The 16,205-nt window shown below is 41.7% G+C and overlaps 1 protein-coding gene and 1 pseudogene across 6 annotated transcripts in view; one reads left to right on the top strand and one right to left on the bottom strand.

The window, feature by feature from the left end:
• Positions 1 to 16,205, bottom strand: part of PMPCB (peptidase, mitochondrial processing subunit beta) — an 89,711-nt gene that overhangs the window by 17,831 nt on the left and 55,675 nt on the right. The window lies entirely within an intron of this gene.
• On the top strand, positions 3,084 to 4,562 carry LOC100402855 (protein SAAL1 pseudogene; annotated as a pseudogene).

Genomic DNA, 16,205 nt, shown 5'->3' with positions numbered 1-16,205 from the left:
ATGAGTCACTGTCCCCTGCCCACAGATCTCTTAAGGAACTAAAAATTGCAAACACTTTTCTAACTCAGGTAGATGCTATTGTCCTCATTTTGCAATTAAGACACTGAAGTCAAATAACTTGCCCCAGGTTCCCCTGCTAATAATAGGTTAACTCCAAAGACTGTGCTGCTGTGAAACACTACATTTTGCCATAAAAGTTGGGGTTTGCCAGGGCTCTAGGCCTCTTCTACAGAATATTCCCTCTCTGGGCTTTTCACTCCACTTCAGGACTTGTCTGACCAACTCAGGCCTTTCTCTTGAGCTCCAGGCCCACTTAACCATCAACTAGTAGGAAACTACACTTGAATATCCGATTGGAACCTCAATATCAACTTGTCCAAAAGGGAATTCACTGTGGCCCCTGAATCTCTTCCCATATTTGCAGTGCTAAACAGCCAATAATACCTCCATTCACCCAAAAATCCAAACCACCAGGAAGCTCCTCTCTTTTTCCATCTTCCACATTCAATTGATTCATCCCTTTCCTGCCTCTTCAATCTACTCCAGGCCCTTTGTCAGTTTTTTCACATTGCTACCTATGATATCTCTTTCAAATGCAACTGTTATGGCAGTCCCATCGTGAAGAACCCACCAGGAAGCCCTTGGTCACAATAAAGTAAAGACTCCTTAGCATGGCAGGTGGGGCTCTTCATGATCTGACTCCCATTTATCTTTCCAGACTCATCTCCCTCTGCCTACCCAGCTACTATGATTCACAGGTTCAGCCCACAAGACTCATTATGTAATGTAATAAAGGAGGACCAAGGTTATCCCCGCATGTTTCTAAAACAAGTGCGTTAAAGAAATACAAACATGCATACATATATACAAAAACATTTACGTATTATCACAAGAAGCACCTAGAAAGTTTTAGCAAGAATTTCTATTCAATTCTAATATACTCCATTGTGTTAATTTATTAGTCATTAAAGTCAATACATTAAAATATAAAGCCTATAGAAATTAAGAGCACTCTATCAGAGTAGAGCTAAGAAATCAAAGTACTTTTACTACTGCCAAAACAGCCCTACACGTACAACAGTATACTTTTTTTTGTTTTTTTAGATGGAGTTTAGCTCTTGTTGCCCAGGCTGGAGTGCAATGGCACGATCTCAGCTCACTGCAACCTCCGCCTCCTGGGTTCAAGTGATTCTCCTGTCTCAGCCTCCTGAGTAGCTGAGATTATAGGCGCCCGCTACCATGCCCAGCTAATTTTTGTATTTTTAATAGAGATGGGGTTTCACCATGTTGGCCAGACTGGTCTCAAACTCCTGAACCCAATTGCCAGGCTGGTCTTGAACTGCTGACCTCAAGTGATCTGCTTGCCTCAGCCTCCCAAAGTGCTGGGATTACAGGCGTGAGCCACCGCACCTGCCTATTTTTAATAATTTCTTAACTGACTGGATTTTACTGGCAAAGAGTCGTTGCTATTTTTGCTGTTTGAAAATTTTCATTGCAGATGTCATATTTCTTTAACTCCTTCATGTCTGAGGATGTCTCCTTTTATCTTTATATTTGAAAGACATTTTTGTCTGGACTTAATATTGTTAGTTCACATTTTCATTTTCTCAGAATTTTATAAATATTACTCCATTATGTTCCTGAATTAAATGTTTTGGAGAAGTCTGAGGCTAGCCAGATTTTTTTTTTTTTGAGACGGAGTTTCGCTCTTGTGACCCAGGCTGGAGTGCAATGGCGCGATCTCGGCTCACCGCAACCTCTGCCTCCTGGGTTCAGGCAATTCTCCTGCCTCAGCCTCCCGAGTAGCTGGTTCTACAGGCGCACGCCACCATGACCAGCTAATTTTTTGTATTTTTAGTAGAGACGGGGTTTCACCATGTTGACCAGGATGGTCTCAATCTCTTGACCTCGTGATCCACTTGCCTCGGCCTCCCAAAGTGCTGGGATTACAGGCTTGAGCCACCGCACCCGGCGCCAGATTTTTTTTTTTTAACCACCCTTAAATGTGACTTGTTTTATCTGCCTAAATACCAAAAAAATTATTTTATTATTGAAGTTCAATAACTAGGCTACCTTAATGTTGAGTAATTTTTGTGTGAAGTGATGTTTATCAAAATTTTCAAATCACATATATTCTTTCATGCTGAACGTTCACTTCTTCCTTCATTTTAGGGACAGTCTCTTTGAATACATCTTCTGGCATTCCATTCAGTGTATTCTCTTTTCAAGGACAGCAGCTCTCCCTATGCTGAATTATGTTATCTGTTCTTCATATTTATTAGCATCTGTTTAACTTCCTAAGGCTTTGTCATTTTCCTCTACTTTTTTTGTGATTATCTCAAGACAGAGTAGGCCTACACAAACATGTCCTACTAATTTTTGGTAAAGGTGCAGAGGCAATTCAATAGATGAAGAATAGCCTTTCAGCAAATACTGCTGGAACAATTAGATGTTCATATCCACCGCTCCCTGCTCCCCAAACTCCATGAACCTGCACCTCACACTTTATACAAAAATTAACTCAAAACGAATCATGGATGCAAATGTATGACCTAAAACTATAAAACTTTTAGAAAACCACATACAATAAAATCTTTGGGATATAGGGATAGACAAGGAGTTTTCAGACATAGTATCAAAAGTATAACTCTTAAAACAAGATTAAAAGCTTTTGCCCTACAAAAGATGCTGTTAAGAGGATTAAAAGACAAGCTACAGACTGGAAGAAAATATTTATAAACCATGTATTTAACAAAGGACTTGTGTCTAAATTATGCAAAAAAAAAAAAAAAAAGAAAATGGGCAAAATACATGAACAGACCTTTCACTGAAGAAGAAATACAGATGGCAGATAAGCACATGAAAAGATGTCCAATGGCTGGGTGTGGTGGCTCATGCCTGTAATCCTAGCACTTTGGGAGGCCGAAGTGGGTGGTCAGGAGTTCAAGACCAGCCTGGCCATCATAGTGAAACCCCATCTTTTAAAAAAAAAAAAAAAAGAAAAGAAAAGATGTCCAATATCATCAGTCATTACAAAGTGTATATTAAAATGATGAGGTATCACTACACACACAGCAAAATGGCTCAAGTAAAAAACAGCAAAAACGGTATTGCACGGGACACGGCCAAGTCATGGACCGTAACCCTTCGCCACCGCCGCCGCCGGGTCGCAACAAGGAGGAGGAGAAGGTCGCCGGGGGAGACTGCATAGGGAACACAGTCTACAGCAAACACTGGCTCTTTGGCGTCCTCAGCGGACTCATCCAGATTGTTAGCCCTGAAAACACCAAATCTAGCTCAGATGATGAGGAGCAGCAGATGGAGCTTGAGGAAGAAATGGAGAATGAAATTTGTAGAGTATGGGATATGTCAATGGATGAGGATGTGCCTTTATTTCTCCAAGAATTTAAAGCTCCTGATATATTCATGGGAGTACTGGCCAAGTCCAAGTGTCCTCGATTAAGAGAAATCTGTGTGGGAATTTTAGGTAATATGGCCTGTTTCCAAGAGATATGTGTGTCCATCTTGGGCAGGTGTTATTGCACTGTTTGTATGATTCAGACCCACCTACTCTGCTGGAAACAAGCAGGTTGTTGCTTACTTGCCTTTCCCAGGCAGAAGTGGCCAGTGTCTGGGTTGAAAGGATCCGGGAACATCCGGCTATTTATGATAGAATTTGCTTCATTATGTCAAGTTCAACAAATGTTGACTTGCTGGTGAAGGTCGCGGAGGTTGTGGACAAGCTTTTTGATTTGGATGAGAAACTGATGTTGGAATGGGTCAGAAATGGGGCTACTCAGCTTCTAGACCAACCCCAGGAAGAGTCTGAACGTTCTGAAAATGCATAATGGCTTGATGTTTACATGCACATTTTACAATTGCTTACTACAGTGGATGATGGAATTCAAGCAATTGTACATTGTCCTGACACTGGAAAAGATATTTGGAATTTACTTTTTGACCTGGTCTGCCATGAGTTCTGCCAGTCTGATGATCCACCCATCATTCTTCAAGAACAGAAAACAGTGCTAGCCTCTGTTTTTTCTGTGTTGTCTGCCATCTATGCCTCACAGACTGAGCAAGAGTATCTAAAGATAGAAAAAGTAGATCTTCCTCTAATTGACAGCCTCATTCGGGTCTTACAAAATATGGAACAGTGTCAGAAGAAACCAGAGAACTCGGCAGAGTCTAACAGACGAAACTAAAAAGACTGATTTAACCCAAGATGATTTCCACTTGAAAATCTTAAAGGATATTTTATGTGAATTTCTTTCTAATATTTTTCAGGCATTAACAAAGGAGACTGTGGCTCAGGGAGTAAAGGAGGGCCAGCTGAGCAAACAGAAGTGTTCCTCTGCATTTCAAAACCTTCTTCCTTTCTATAGCCCTGTGGTGGAAGATTTTATTAAAATCCTACGTGAAGTTGATAAGGCCCTTGCTGATGACTTGGAAAAAAGCTTCCCAGTTTTGAAGGTTCAGACTTAAAAACTGAATTGGAATTATTTCTGTACAAGAAATAAACTTTATTTTTCTCAAAAAAACAAAAAACAAAAAAAAAAAAAACCAGCAAAAACACCACCTGCTGGCAAGGATGTAAAGAAAACAAGATCACTCATACATTACTAGTGGGAATGTAAAATTCCAGAGTACTACAGATACTTACTATACAACCCAGTCATTGAACTCCTGGGCATTTATCCCAGAAAGATGAAAACTGAAGTTCACACAAAAACATCTGCATATACACTCATAGCAGCTTTATTCATGATAGCCAAAAGTTGGAAATGATGCAAATGTTCTTCAACAGGAGAATGGTTAAACTGTGGTACACTCTTACCATGGAATACTACTCAACTCTCAAAAGGAATGAACTGATAAATGCAACAACCTGAATGGACCTCAAGGGAATTATGTTAATACCAAAAGGTTATATACTATATGATTCCATTTATATAACATTCCTGAAATGACAGAATTATAGAGATGGAGAATAGACTAGTGATCCGCAAGGGTTGGAGTTGGGAGGGGAGAAGGGCAGGGACAAAAGGGAGATGAGTATGGCTACGAAAGGGTGGCATGAGGTCCTTGAAGCAGTGGGACCATTCTCTATGTCAACTGTGCTCATAGTTACACGAATCTACACATAAAGCTGCATAGCATTAAATACACACAAAAGAACGCACATAAAACTGGTAAAATATAAATAAGGTCAGTGTACTGTATTGACCTAAATTTTCTGGTTGTGATGTTGTTTCTATTCATGCAAGATGTTATCATTGGGGCAAACTGGATGAAAGGTGTGTGAGATCTCTCTTTATTATTTCTTACAACTGCAGATGGACCTACAAATATCTCGAAATAAAAAGTTTAAAGAAAAAATGAGGTTACATTTCCAAAACCTTTTTCTTCTTACGGGAAGGGAACAGTGGGAGAAGAATACTGCTTTCTGTTGACCATTATGTATTATAGTCACGCATTCAAGTACACATACACATCACAGGGGCTCTTACTCAAATTGAAATAGGAAGAGAATCTCAGAATTGTTTATCTGGCCATAACTAATAACATAATAAAGGGAACTGCAGATCAATTGGAGCAAAAAAAACTTTGCATGTTTCATAAAGTGTTCCTGATCCAGCCTTTTCTACGATGATTGCTGGTGATGTGGGAGCAATTGGTGTGCTATGAGATGTGTAATGTGACAGTTTGAGTAGCTCCCTGTGTCTGGTTGTGGTGCTGGCAGCCTTTGTGCACAGTCTGGTGTTATTAAAGTGCTTCTGCTTTATTCCTTTTTGTCTCCTGCCTCCTGATGGGGGTTACACTGAGTAGGACCACAGGAACTGAGGCTACAATCAACCTCTGGGAATATGGCCCATGGCCCCTGCATGCCTTTTGTTAAAATCCTTCTTGTGCACTTTTTTTTTCTTTCTTTTTCTTTTCTTTTCTTTTTTCTTTTTTTTTTGAGATGGAGTCTCACTCTGTCACCCAGGCTGAAGTGCAATGGCATGATCACAGCTCACTGCAACCTCCACCTCCTGGGCTCAAGCTATCCTCCCATCTCAGTAGCTGGGACTGCAGGTGCGCACCACCACGCCTGGCTGATCTTCTGTATTTTTTGTAGAAACAGCGTTTTGCCATGTTGCGCAGGCTGGTCTCAAACTTCTGGAGTCAAGCGATCCACGTGCCTCAGTTTCCCAAGGTGCTGGGATTACAGATGTGAGTCAATGCACCAGACCTTCTTGTGCACTTTATGTTCTGAATGTTTCTAAGTTTGAATGAGTGTATATGTCCCTCCCTGCATGTGTATATGCTGTACTGGTTAGCCGATTTGTCTTTGAGGACTAAAGCAGAAGAAAATATGGGGCACTTTATGCAAACAACTTCACATCCTTCAAGCTTCTGCTTTGTACCTATTAGTTAGAAACAAACTATTATATAATCAAGTATTTCTTTAAAACTCCCACTTATCCCCATGTAAGCCACCATTTTTTTTTTTTTTGAGACGGAGTTTCCCTCTTGTTACCCAGGCTGGAGTGCAATGGCGCCATCTTGGCTCATTGCAACCTCCGCCTCCTGGGTTCAGACAATTCTCTTGCCTCAGCCTCCTGAGTAGCTGGGATTATAGGCACGCGCTACCATGCCCAGCTAATTTTTGTATTTTTAGTAGAGACGGGGCTTCACCTTGTTGACCAGGATGGTCTTGATCTCTTGACCTCGTGATCCACCCGCCTCAGCCTCCCAAAGTGCTGGGATTACAGGCGTGAGCCACTGCGCCCGGCCCCACCATATCTCTTTATAGGAAAACTAAGCCCAGCCTGTGTGATACTAGTGAAACCTGATTTTCTTTCTTAATCAATTTCATTCCCCCATGGTCTATGATGATCCCAAATTGTGAGGCTCTTTCCGTACCCAGTGACCTTTCTGGGATGGTTGAATCATGAATTGCTCCCTCATTTTGTTCTTCAGAGTTCATCTATTTGGCGCTCCTTGATTGACACTAGATTGACACCTACTGAAAGTTTCTGCCCTGACTTCCATTCATTCCACAAACCTTCCTGGAGATTCTGTGTATCTGATGTGGAGACCAACAGGGCCTTCTAGACAAATGTCTTGCTCCAGATGTCTCTAGGGGTACCATTAGCAAGAGGCTTGGTAAGGCAGAAGGGGCAAAAAGGGAACAGAGTCCAGATTCTAATTTCATGAGGGAAAGCTTTAATAAAGATCTCAAAACAAATTTTCAAGAATACCAAATTGCTTGCTTCCCAAAATGGTATTCTCAAGATGGTTATAAGATTCTTACAGAAGTAAACTGAACCTATTTTCAACATCTGCTCAGTTGTCTGGTATCTGAAAAAATAACAGGAGATTCAGAAAATGCAGGGATAGTGATTTTCCAATTAAGTAATCCAGAGCATTGTTTTAGTATTGACTTCCAGGGAAAAAGCTAGTTTACTCAGTTCTATTATCTATCTGCCTGGATTACCTATATGCATCCTCCTTTTTTTAACCCCTGGCTGATTTTACCAGTTTTGGGTGGAGAGCTCTTATCTTGAAGTAGAAATTAAATGGTAAAAGTATTTTTAAAATTCCCACCAAATCTATAGGGTGGCATGAAACTCTTCTATTACTGATCACTTTTTAGTTTTAGTTTGTGATGGGCAGAATTCTAAGATGTCCCCCCAGTGATCCAAGCCCCTTTATAATCCCCTCCCTATGAAATATCATTCCTGTGATTAGGTTACATTATACAGCAAAGGTAAAGGGATTTTTCAGATGTCAAGAAAGCTCCTAATCAATTGACTTTATGTTCAACAACTAGGAAGTTATCCTGGGAGGACTTTACCTAATCAGGTGAACCCTTTGTCAGATGGTCTAGAGGTAAGAGATTCTCCCTGCTGGCCTTGAAGAAGCAAACCACCAAGAGTTCTACAGCTGTCAGGAAATGAATTCTTCCAACAGTTTTGTGAACTTTGAAGAGGACCCCAAACCTTAGATAAGACCCCAGCCCTGGCTGAGGCAATGATTGCAACTTTGTGAGAACCTGAGCAGAGGCCCCATGCCCATACTCTTGACTCATGGAAACTGTGAGATAATGAATGTACTGCTGTAAGCCACTAGGCTTATGTTAATTTGTAATGCAGCAATATAGACAAATACCTCATTTAATCTCCAAAAATGTCTGGGCGCAGTGGCTCATGCCTGTAATCCTAGCATTTTGGGAGCCCGAGGAGGGTGGATCACTCAAGGCCAGGAGTTCGAGACCAGCCTGGTCAGCATGGTGAAACCCTGTCTCTACTAAAAATACAAAAAAATTAGCCGGGGGTGGCGGTGTGTGCCTATAATCTCAGCTACTCAGGAGACTGAGGCACAAGAATCACTTGAACCTGGGAGGCAAAACTTGCAGTGAGCTGAGATCAAGCCACTGAACTCCAGCCTGGGTAGCAAAGCAAGACTCTGTCTCAAAAACAAAAACACCTCTGGAAATGTGACAGGCTGTTGCAGAGTGGCTGCTTTGTTACCGTGCTTTTATTGTCATTCTCTTCCAATATGTCCTACTGACTAGACAGGGATAGACAGAAGAGAAAAAAAAAAAAACACGTAATACTAGGTTCTAAGCCTGTATTTTGCATATCAAAGGATTATAAATAGACATTCTTACCTTGATCTCCCATTCCCTGCCCAAAATATGTTTTTCCCATCATAGACAATTCATTACCAAATTCTGTTAATTCTACCTCCAAAATGTATCCCAAGTCCATCTTTTTCTTTCAATCCCCATTCCACCCTAGTTAAACCACCATCACTTATGACCCCGAAAACTACAGCCAGCCTCCAACCTAACTTCTTAGCGTCTTCTCTTTTCCTCCTCTAACTCATTCCTGACTAGTCCAAAGTGATATTAAAATGCTGGGGGAAGATTATGTCACTTCAAAGGTTTCCCAAATCCCAAAATCCAGAGTGATTTAGGTCCTCAAAACAATCTTTTTTTTTCGTTTTTGAGACAGAGTCTTGCTCTGTCGCTCTGGCTGGAGTGCAGTGGTGTGATCTCAGCTCACTACAACCCCCCAGGTCAAGCGATTCTCCTGCCTCAGCCTCCTGAGTAGTGGGGATTGCAGGCACACATCCCTGCGCCTGGCTAATTTTTGTGTTTTTAGTAGAGACAGGGTTTCACGATGTTGGCCAGGCTGGTCTTGAACTCCTGACCTCAGGTGATCTGCCCACTTCAGCCTCCCAAAATGCTGGGATTACAGGCATGAGCCACCACACCCGGCCTCAAGATAATCTTGATATGTCTTTCCTATACCTCACAATTTTCTAGCCCTGCTGATAGTTTTTGTTTTGTTTTTCTTCACCTTTGTACATGTTGTTCCCTGAGTCTGGAGGACTCTTCTTTGCCCACCTCTTACTCATCCTTCAAATCTTAGCTCAAAATAACTTCTACTGAGAGGCCTCTGCACATGCTCTGTAGCAGATACACCTGATGGCCCATCTACATCATGTGTACCCAGTTGGTGCATCTGCCCCTCAACCGGCACAGGTGCAGCTGCTACAAGCCACTCACACTTGCACCTTTCTCCAGAGCATTGACGTTGATTGATGGAAACTGCCTTGCTGAAAGATTCCTGGAAATTTCTTCTAATGTGGCTCTTGTTCTAAGCCAATTATCGATGGATGTAGGGTAAAACCATTCAGTCCTCTTGTGTTTGAGTGGGATAGACTTGGCACTGCAATTCCTGCTCCAGAACTCCCCATCAAGCTGAGTCTAGTTCTCCTGAAACTGTAACATTGCTCACATTCTTCCCCTGCCCTATCCTGCTGCTCTCACTCCCTTACAAGTTTCTCCAGAGAAAATGCCCGTCATGAATCACTGCACGAAAATGCTCACCTCAGATTCTGCTTCTAGAAAATCTTACCTTACAACATCCCCAATAGAAATTATATTCCTCACTATTGTCTCATATACACCCTCTTTTCCCTAATTGCACTTTTCAAAAATAGCAATTTTATATCTGTTTGTGGATTTATTGTTTCCCTATTAGCCATTTTATGAGTGGTGAGTTCTGTGAAGGTGGAGACACCTGTTTCATGTGTGCCCAGCCTTAGCACCATGCCCAGTATCAGCAGGGAGCTCAGAAGTCGATGAATGGATGAATGAATGTGTGAATTTGATGTCTTTCATCAAGATGAGTATGGCTGGCATGTTGCTTAGCTAGATTTCCAAGCCCCAGTCAGGTGGGGCACGGTGGCTCACACCTGCATAATCCCAGCAGTTTGGGAGGCCAAGGTGGACGAATCATTTGAGGTCAGGAGTTCAAGACCAGCCTGATCAATATGGTGACTCTACTAAAAATACAAAAAATTAGCTGTGCATGGTGGCATGTACCTCTAGTCCCAGCTACTCAAGAGGCTGAGGCAGGAGAGTTGCTTGAACCGGGAGGCAGAAATTACAGTGAGCCAAGATCATGCCACTGCACTCCAGCCTGGACAACAGAGCGAGACTCCATCTCAAAATATAAATAAATAAGGCCGGGCGCGGTGGCTCAAGCCTGTAATTCCAGCACTTTGGAAGGCCAAGGCGGGTGAATCTCGAGGTCAAGAGATTGAGACCATCCTGGTCAACATGGTGAAACCCTGTCTCTACTAAAAATACAAAAAATTAGCTGGGCATGGTGGCGCGTGCCTGTAATCCCAGCTACTCAGGAGGCTGAGGCAGGAGAATTGCCTGAACTCAGGAGGTGGAGGTTGTGGTGAGCCGAGATCGCGCCATTGCACTCCAGCCTGGGTAACAGCGAAACTCCGTCTCAAAAAAATAAAATAAATAAATAAATAAATAAATAAAAATATATATATATACACATATACATACATACATACATACATATATATATACATACATATATATATGTAAGTAAGTAAGTCCCAGCCAATATTTAGTCTTCTGACTCTAAGTAAGTGAGTAAATCCCAGCCAAGATTTAGTCTTCTTTTTTTGGGTTAGTCTTTTAATAATATTCCCTGCCTGCCTGTGGCTCTGTCCATTGGCACCAAGCTAGGAGTCTCTTCTCCCAGAAAGTGAGAAATACCCTCCGTACTGACAATAATGATTTCTGTGATTTTCATAAAGTCATGTGCCTGTATTCTCTAGAGATTTTACAGTGGTATTCGTTCTTTTGGCTCTTTGTTCATCTGTATTCTGATCTATTTGACCCCTACTAGGTACAGGCACTGTTTGAGTTGCTGTTGCTATAGCACTGAACAACAGACAAGACCTCTACTCTCATGAAACTCAGTGACTACTAGGGAGGCACAGTCACTGACAAAGAAGCAAACATAACAGGTAGTGATGAGTGCTGTTGAGGAAAAGTAAAGAAGAATAAAGGATGCAGACACTATGTTAGAGGGGGCGGGAAAAGCCTCTTCAATTACAAGTCATTTGAGTTCAATGGCTGCATAATTATAACCCAAAATATAGTCATAGAATAATAATAATTAATAGTAATAAGTACACTGTATTTATGCATTTCTAAGTGGAGGCACTTAGAAAACTATGCTTCATTAACTTAGTCTTGCTTCCTAAGTAGATACAGAATGGAGGAGAACACAGTTATGGCCAACTGGTGGTATTTCTCTATTCACCTTACAGTGATGAGAAAACCGAGGTTCAGGCGTACACTTGCTCAAGGCATAAAATAAGTAAAAGTTTGAGCTGTGAACCTAAGCAAGGGCTTTCTGACTCTAAAACCCATTTCTTTTCTCCCATTGTATTTTACTCTCTCAAGCTACTACTACTCTTACTTGAGTAAATATTCGTACTAAATATTTATAAGTAAGTTTTAATACCTAAGCTCCTGTGCTTAAATAAACGTCATAACCAGACATAAACCTTAAAGTTCTGTTGGTCTATATGTAACATTGTTAGTCTATGGTATTTTATTGAACATCTATAATGTGTTGAACATGGATCTCGAAATGAATAAAGGAAGTTCCTTGGAGATGATGTTTGTTTTGGTGTTTTTATGGTTTTGGTTGTTAATTGATAAGCTTAATGGTCTGTTTGTTTGTTTGTAGGAGATGGGTCAGGATGGTGGGAAAACTTATAGGAAAGAAGCAAACCTTGGAAGGTCGGAGGTTTTACAAAGCTTGGAGTAGAATGAGCTGAAGCAAATGGCAAAGGGCAGATAACAAGGGGGTGCAGGCCAGGCGCGGTGGCTCAAACCTGTAATCCCAGCACTTTGGGAGGCCGAGGCGGGTGGATCACGAGGTCAACAGATCGAGACCATCCTGGTCAACATGGTGAGACCCCGTCTCTACTAAAAATACAAAAAATTAGCTGGGCATGGTGGCGCGTGCCTGTAATCCCAGCTACTCGGGAGGCTGAGGCAGGAGAATTGTCTGAACCCAGGAGGCGGAGGTTGCCGTGAGCCGAGATTGCGCCTTTGCACTCCAGCCTGGGTAACAAGAGCGAAACTCCGTCTCAAAAAACAAACAAACAAAAAAAAAAACAAAACACAAGGGGGTGCAAAGAAATTTATCTAGATACGTTTGTTTACCTTTTTCTCCGGAAACCAACCTTCGATCAGTCCCCGCGCCGGACTGCCCCCTACTGCCCCCTACTGGGGAGTCAACAATGTTAATTACCCACAAATGGTGTTTGCTCCACGCCTTTGTCATTAAATCTGTATAATAAATCTGTGCTAAATAAATGCGAGTATCTCTGGCTACTTGGGCCGCACTTTTCGTCAGCGGTGCTAAGCCATGGGGTCCCCTAATTGCGCTCATAGGCAAAATACCTGTGTCTGCTTACTTCATTCATCCGTCGCTCTTGAAAGAGTCTGTGGGACAGACTTGGCATTTGTTTTGTAGAGACTGGGTCCATCATGTTGCCCAGGCTGGTCTGGAACTCCTGGGTTCAAGCGATCCTCCTGCCTTTGAAACCACGCCCCTCGCGGACCGGGAAGAGAAGTCCTTGACTCAGGACAACAGTCCTCTGCGCTCCAGCTCTCACAGTGCTCACAACAGTTTCCTACCCTTGCGTTTCAGGGCCAGGATAGTGACAGCCACTCTGTTAATCCTGGGTGCTTCCTTAACCCCTTGTGAATATGCCTTAACCAAGCCCACATCTCTGTAAATGATCTCGTCAGCTCCAATTAAAATCTTCGTATGCGATTCTGTTTTCTCCGGTTACCCTCATATACACAAGAATCCAGCAGTCGCGGTGGCTCACACCTGTAATCCCAGCACATTGGGAGGCCGAGGCGAGTAGATCCTGAGGTCAGGAGTTCGAGACCAGCCAGGCCAACATAGTGAAACCCCATCTCTACTTTAAAAAAAAATATTAGCGGAGTGTGGTGGCAGGCACCTGTAATCCTAACTACTTGGGAGCCTGAGGCCGGAGAATCGCTTGAACCTAGGAGGTGGAGGTTGTAGTGAGCCAAGATCGTGTCACTGCACAACCAGCCCAGGTGACAGTGTGAGACTCGTCTCAAAAACAAAACAAAACAAAGAAAGTATATATAGGAGTCCTTCTGAACCAGAGATTCTACCACTCCAAGTATTGGTAAGGAGAGAGTTTCTCAATTGCATTTTGCTTTTAAAAATTTATTTATTTACATTGAGACGGAGTCCTGCTCTGTCACCCCAGCTGGAGTGCAGTGACACGATCTCAGCTCACTGCAACCTCCAACTTCCGGGTTCAAGCTGTTCTCCTGCCTTAGCCTCCTGAGTAGCTGGGATTACAGGTGTGCTCCACTGGGCCTGGCTAATTTTTATATTTTTAGTAGAGACAGGGTTTCACTATGTTGGTTAGGCTAGTCTCAAACTTCTGACCTCGTGATCTGCCTGCCTTGGCCTCCCAAAGTTCTGGGATTATGGGTGTGAGCCACCGCACCCAGCCATGCATTTTGAAATATAATAAAAGCTAGTGACACACAGTCAAACTATAACGGATCACCCAAAACTTTGTAACAATAGTAATAAAAGTTGTCGGACAAACAACCTAAAAATTCCCGTTCCACAGTAACTATTTTGCCAACACCAGCATTTATGATTCAGCCTGAAAAATGTGGCACAAGGTTGAGAGAGTATTTCAATGGCTTCTGCCTAGAGGTTCTTTACCTCATTGAAGCAGCAGATAGAAACTGAAAAGATAGAACAAACAAGACTACAAAGGTTTTGTGTGAACTAAGCAGTGTTCTGCATTATACAATCTTTACAGAGCATATAGTGTTTTCAATGTGTGCATTTCTTGCATTGCTGTTCATTAGTGGGCAGTAAATTGCTATTTTTTTTTTTTTAATGTCTATACTTTGCTCTCCAACCAATTAAGCTGGAAAGTGTTTTTCCCTTCCCATGATTAATCACTGAGTAACAGCCTGAAGAGTCTCCAGGGCATTGAGATTGATTCTTTGTACTTGTGAGTTGTAAGGAAATCTGGTTTAAAGTAAAAGATAATGGCTGCAGATTGCAAGTTGTTCAGCTCATTGGTAAAGCTCCTGCTTTTGAAATTGGTGATTAGAATTTTCCTTCAGGGAGGATCAGGCTGCAAAGTCTATGCACACAGTTTTTGCTTTGAGACATTAACCACCAAGAATATTAAAAAACATACAAAAAGTAGGCCTGTCACTTTGCCTCAAATCATTCAGCTTCTAACATAAGCAGAACCTTTCTCAGCATAAAAAGAGAGTTTGAATGATTCATGAAATTCTTTCTCCACATTAAAAATAAAGAGATGAAGGGAATGACAAAGCAAAATGTTTCTTCTATTGGCAGCAAATAAATAATAGAACTTCCTTTAGGAAATAATGCCATATATATGTACATATGTATATATGCACACACACACATATATGAAGTAAATGTTTTCTCATCTACAACTCTACCTAGAAACCTTTCTTTAAAACCAGTATTCATACAAGATTAAATTTAATAACGTTTATTTTACTTGTTTTTAGATAATTTACTTGAGCTTACTTCACATAAAATCTTATGTATGTATCTGTATTTCTCTTTTAAAATATTTGTTCTTTTCTTTTTTTGAGATGGAGTCTCACTCTGTTATCCAGCTGGGATTACAGGCACCCGCCACCATGCCTAGCTAATTTTTGCATTTTCAGTAGCGACGGGGTTTTGGCATGTTGTCTAGGCTGATCTTGAACTCCTGACCTCAGGTGAGCCACCTGCCTTGGCCTGCCAAATTTCTGAGATTACAGGTGTGAGCCCCCATGCCCAGCCTAGAAATATTTCATTTAGAATGGCATTGACATAGCAATAATAGAATGCCTTTCATTTTAACCAGATAGGCACACTGCATTTATATATTTGATTAATGTACTCTTTTCCGGCAGATTAGAGAGGCGAAAATATAAAAAATATGCCAACTGTTATGGTTTTGTTATTATTACTATTATTTTGAGACAGGGTGTTGCTCTTTTGCCCAGGTTGGACAGAGTAGAGTGCAGTGGCATAATCATGGCTCATTTAACCTCCCTGACTCAAGCAATCCTCTCACCTCGGGCTCCCAAGTAGCTGGGACTACAAGCACATGCCATCACACACAACTAATTATTTGTTTTTAGTAGAGACAAGGTCTTACTATGTTGCCCTGGCTGGTCTTGAACTCCTGAGAACAAGTGTTACTCCAGCATTGCCCTCCCAAAGTGCTGGGATAGGCATGAGCCACCGTGCCCAGCCATGTTATGGTTTTAAACCTTGTAATGGTCATTTGGTCATTTTTTACATTTGTGTTTTGATTCCCATAACACCTTACTATGATGAGCTTTATCAAGTGCATATGATCGATCAACTTACTGCAAAGAGGTAGAATAATATGACTGTGTTTCTATGGAAAGCTAGGCCCAATTTATTATTTTTGTATATCAGACTGATATTATTATTATATACAACTAATAATTTGTCTTAGTGTGGGCTGCTATACCAAAATTACCCTATATTGGATGACTTAAACCCTGATCCATAGCATGTTAGGAGCCAAACCACACAGCAGGAGGTGAGTGGCAGGCAAGTGAGCATTACTGCCTGAGTTTTGCCTCCTGATGGATCAGCAGCCGCATTAGATTCTCATAGGATGCCAGGTGCGGTGGTTCTGTAATCCCAGAACTTTGGAAGTTTAGGGTGGGTGGATCACAAGGTTAAGAGATCAAGACCATACTGGCTAATATGGTGAAACCCTGTTCCTACTAAAAATAT

Source organism: Callithrix jacchus, chromosome 11, assembly GCF_049354715.1.
Source record: "Callithrix jacchus isolate 240 chromosome 11, calJac240_pri, whole genome shotgun sequence".
Lineage (NCBI taxonomy): Eukaryota > Metazoa > Chordata > Mammalia > Primates > Cebidae > Callithrix > Callithrix jacchus.
Note: the sequence above shows the minus strand (reverse complement) of the source record. Positions and strands in the feature narration are given on the sequence as shown.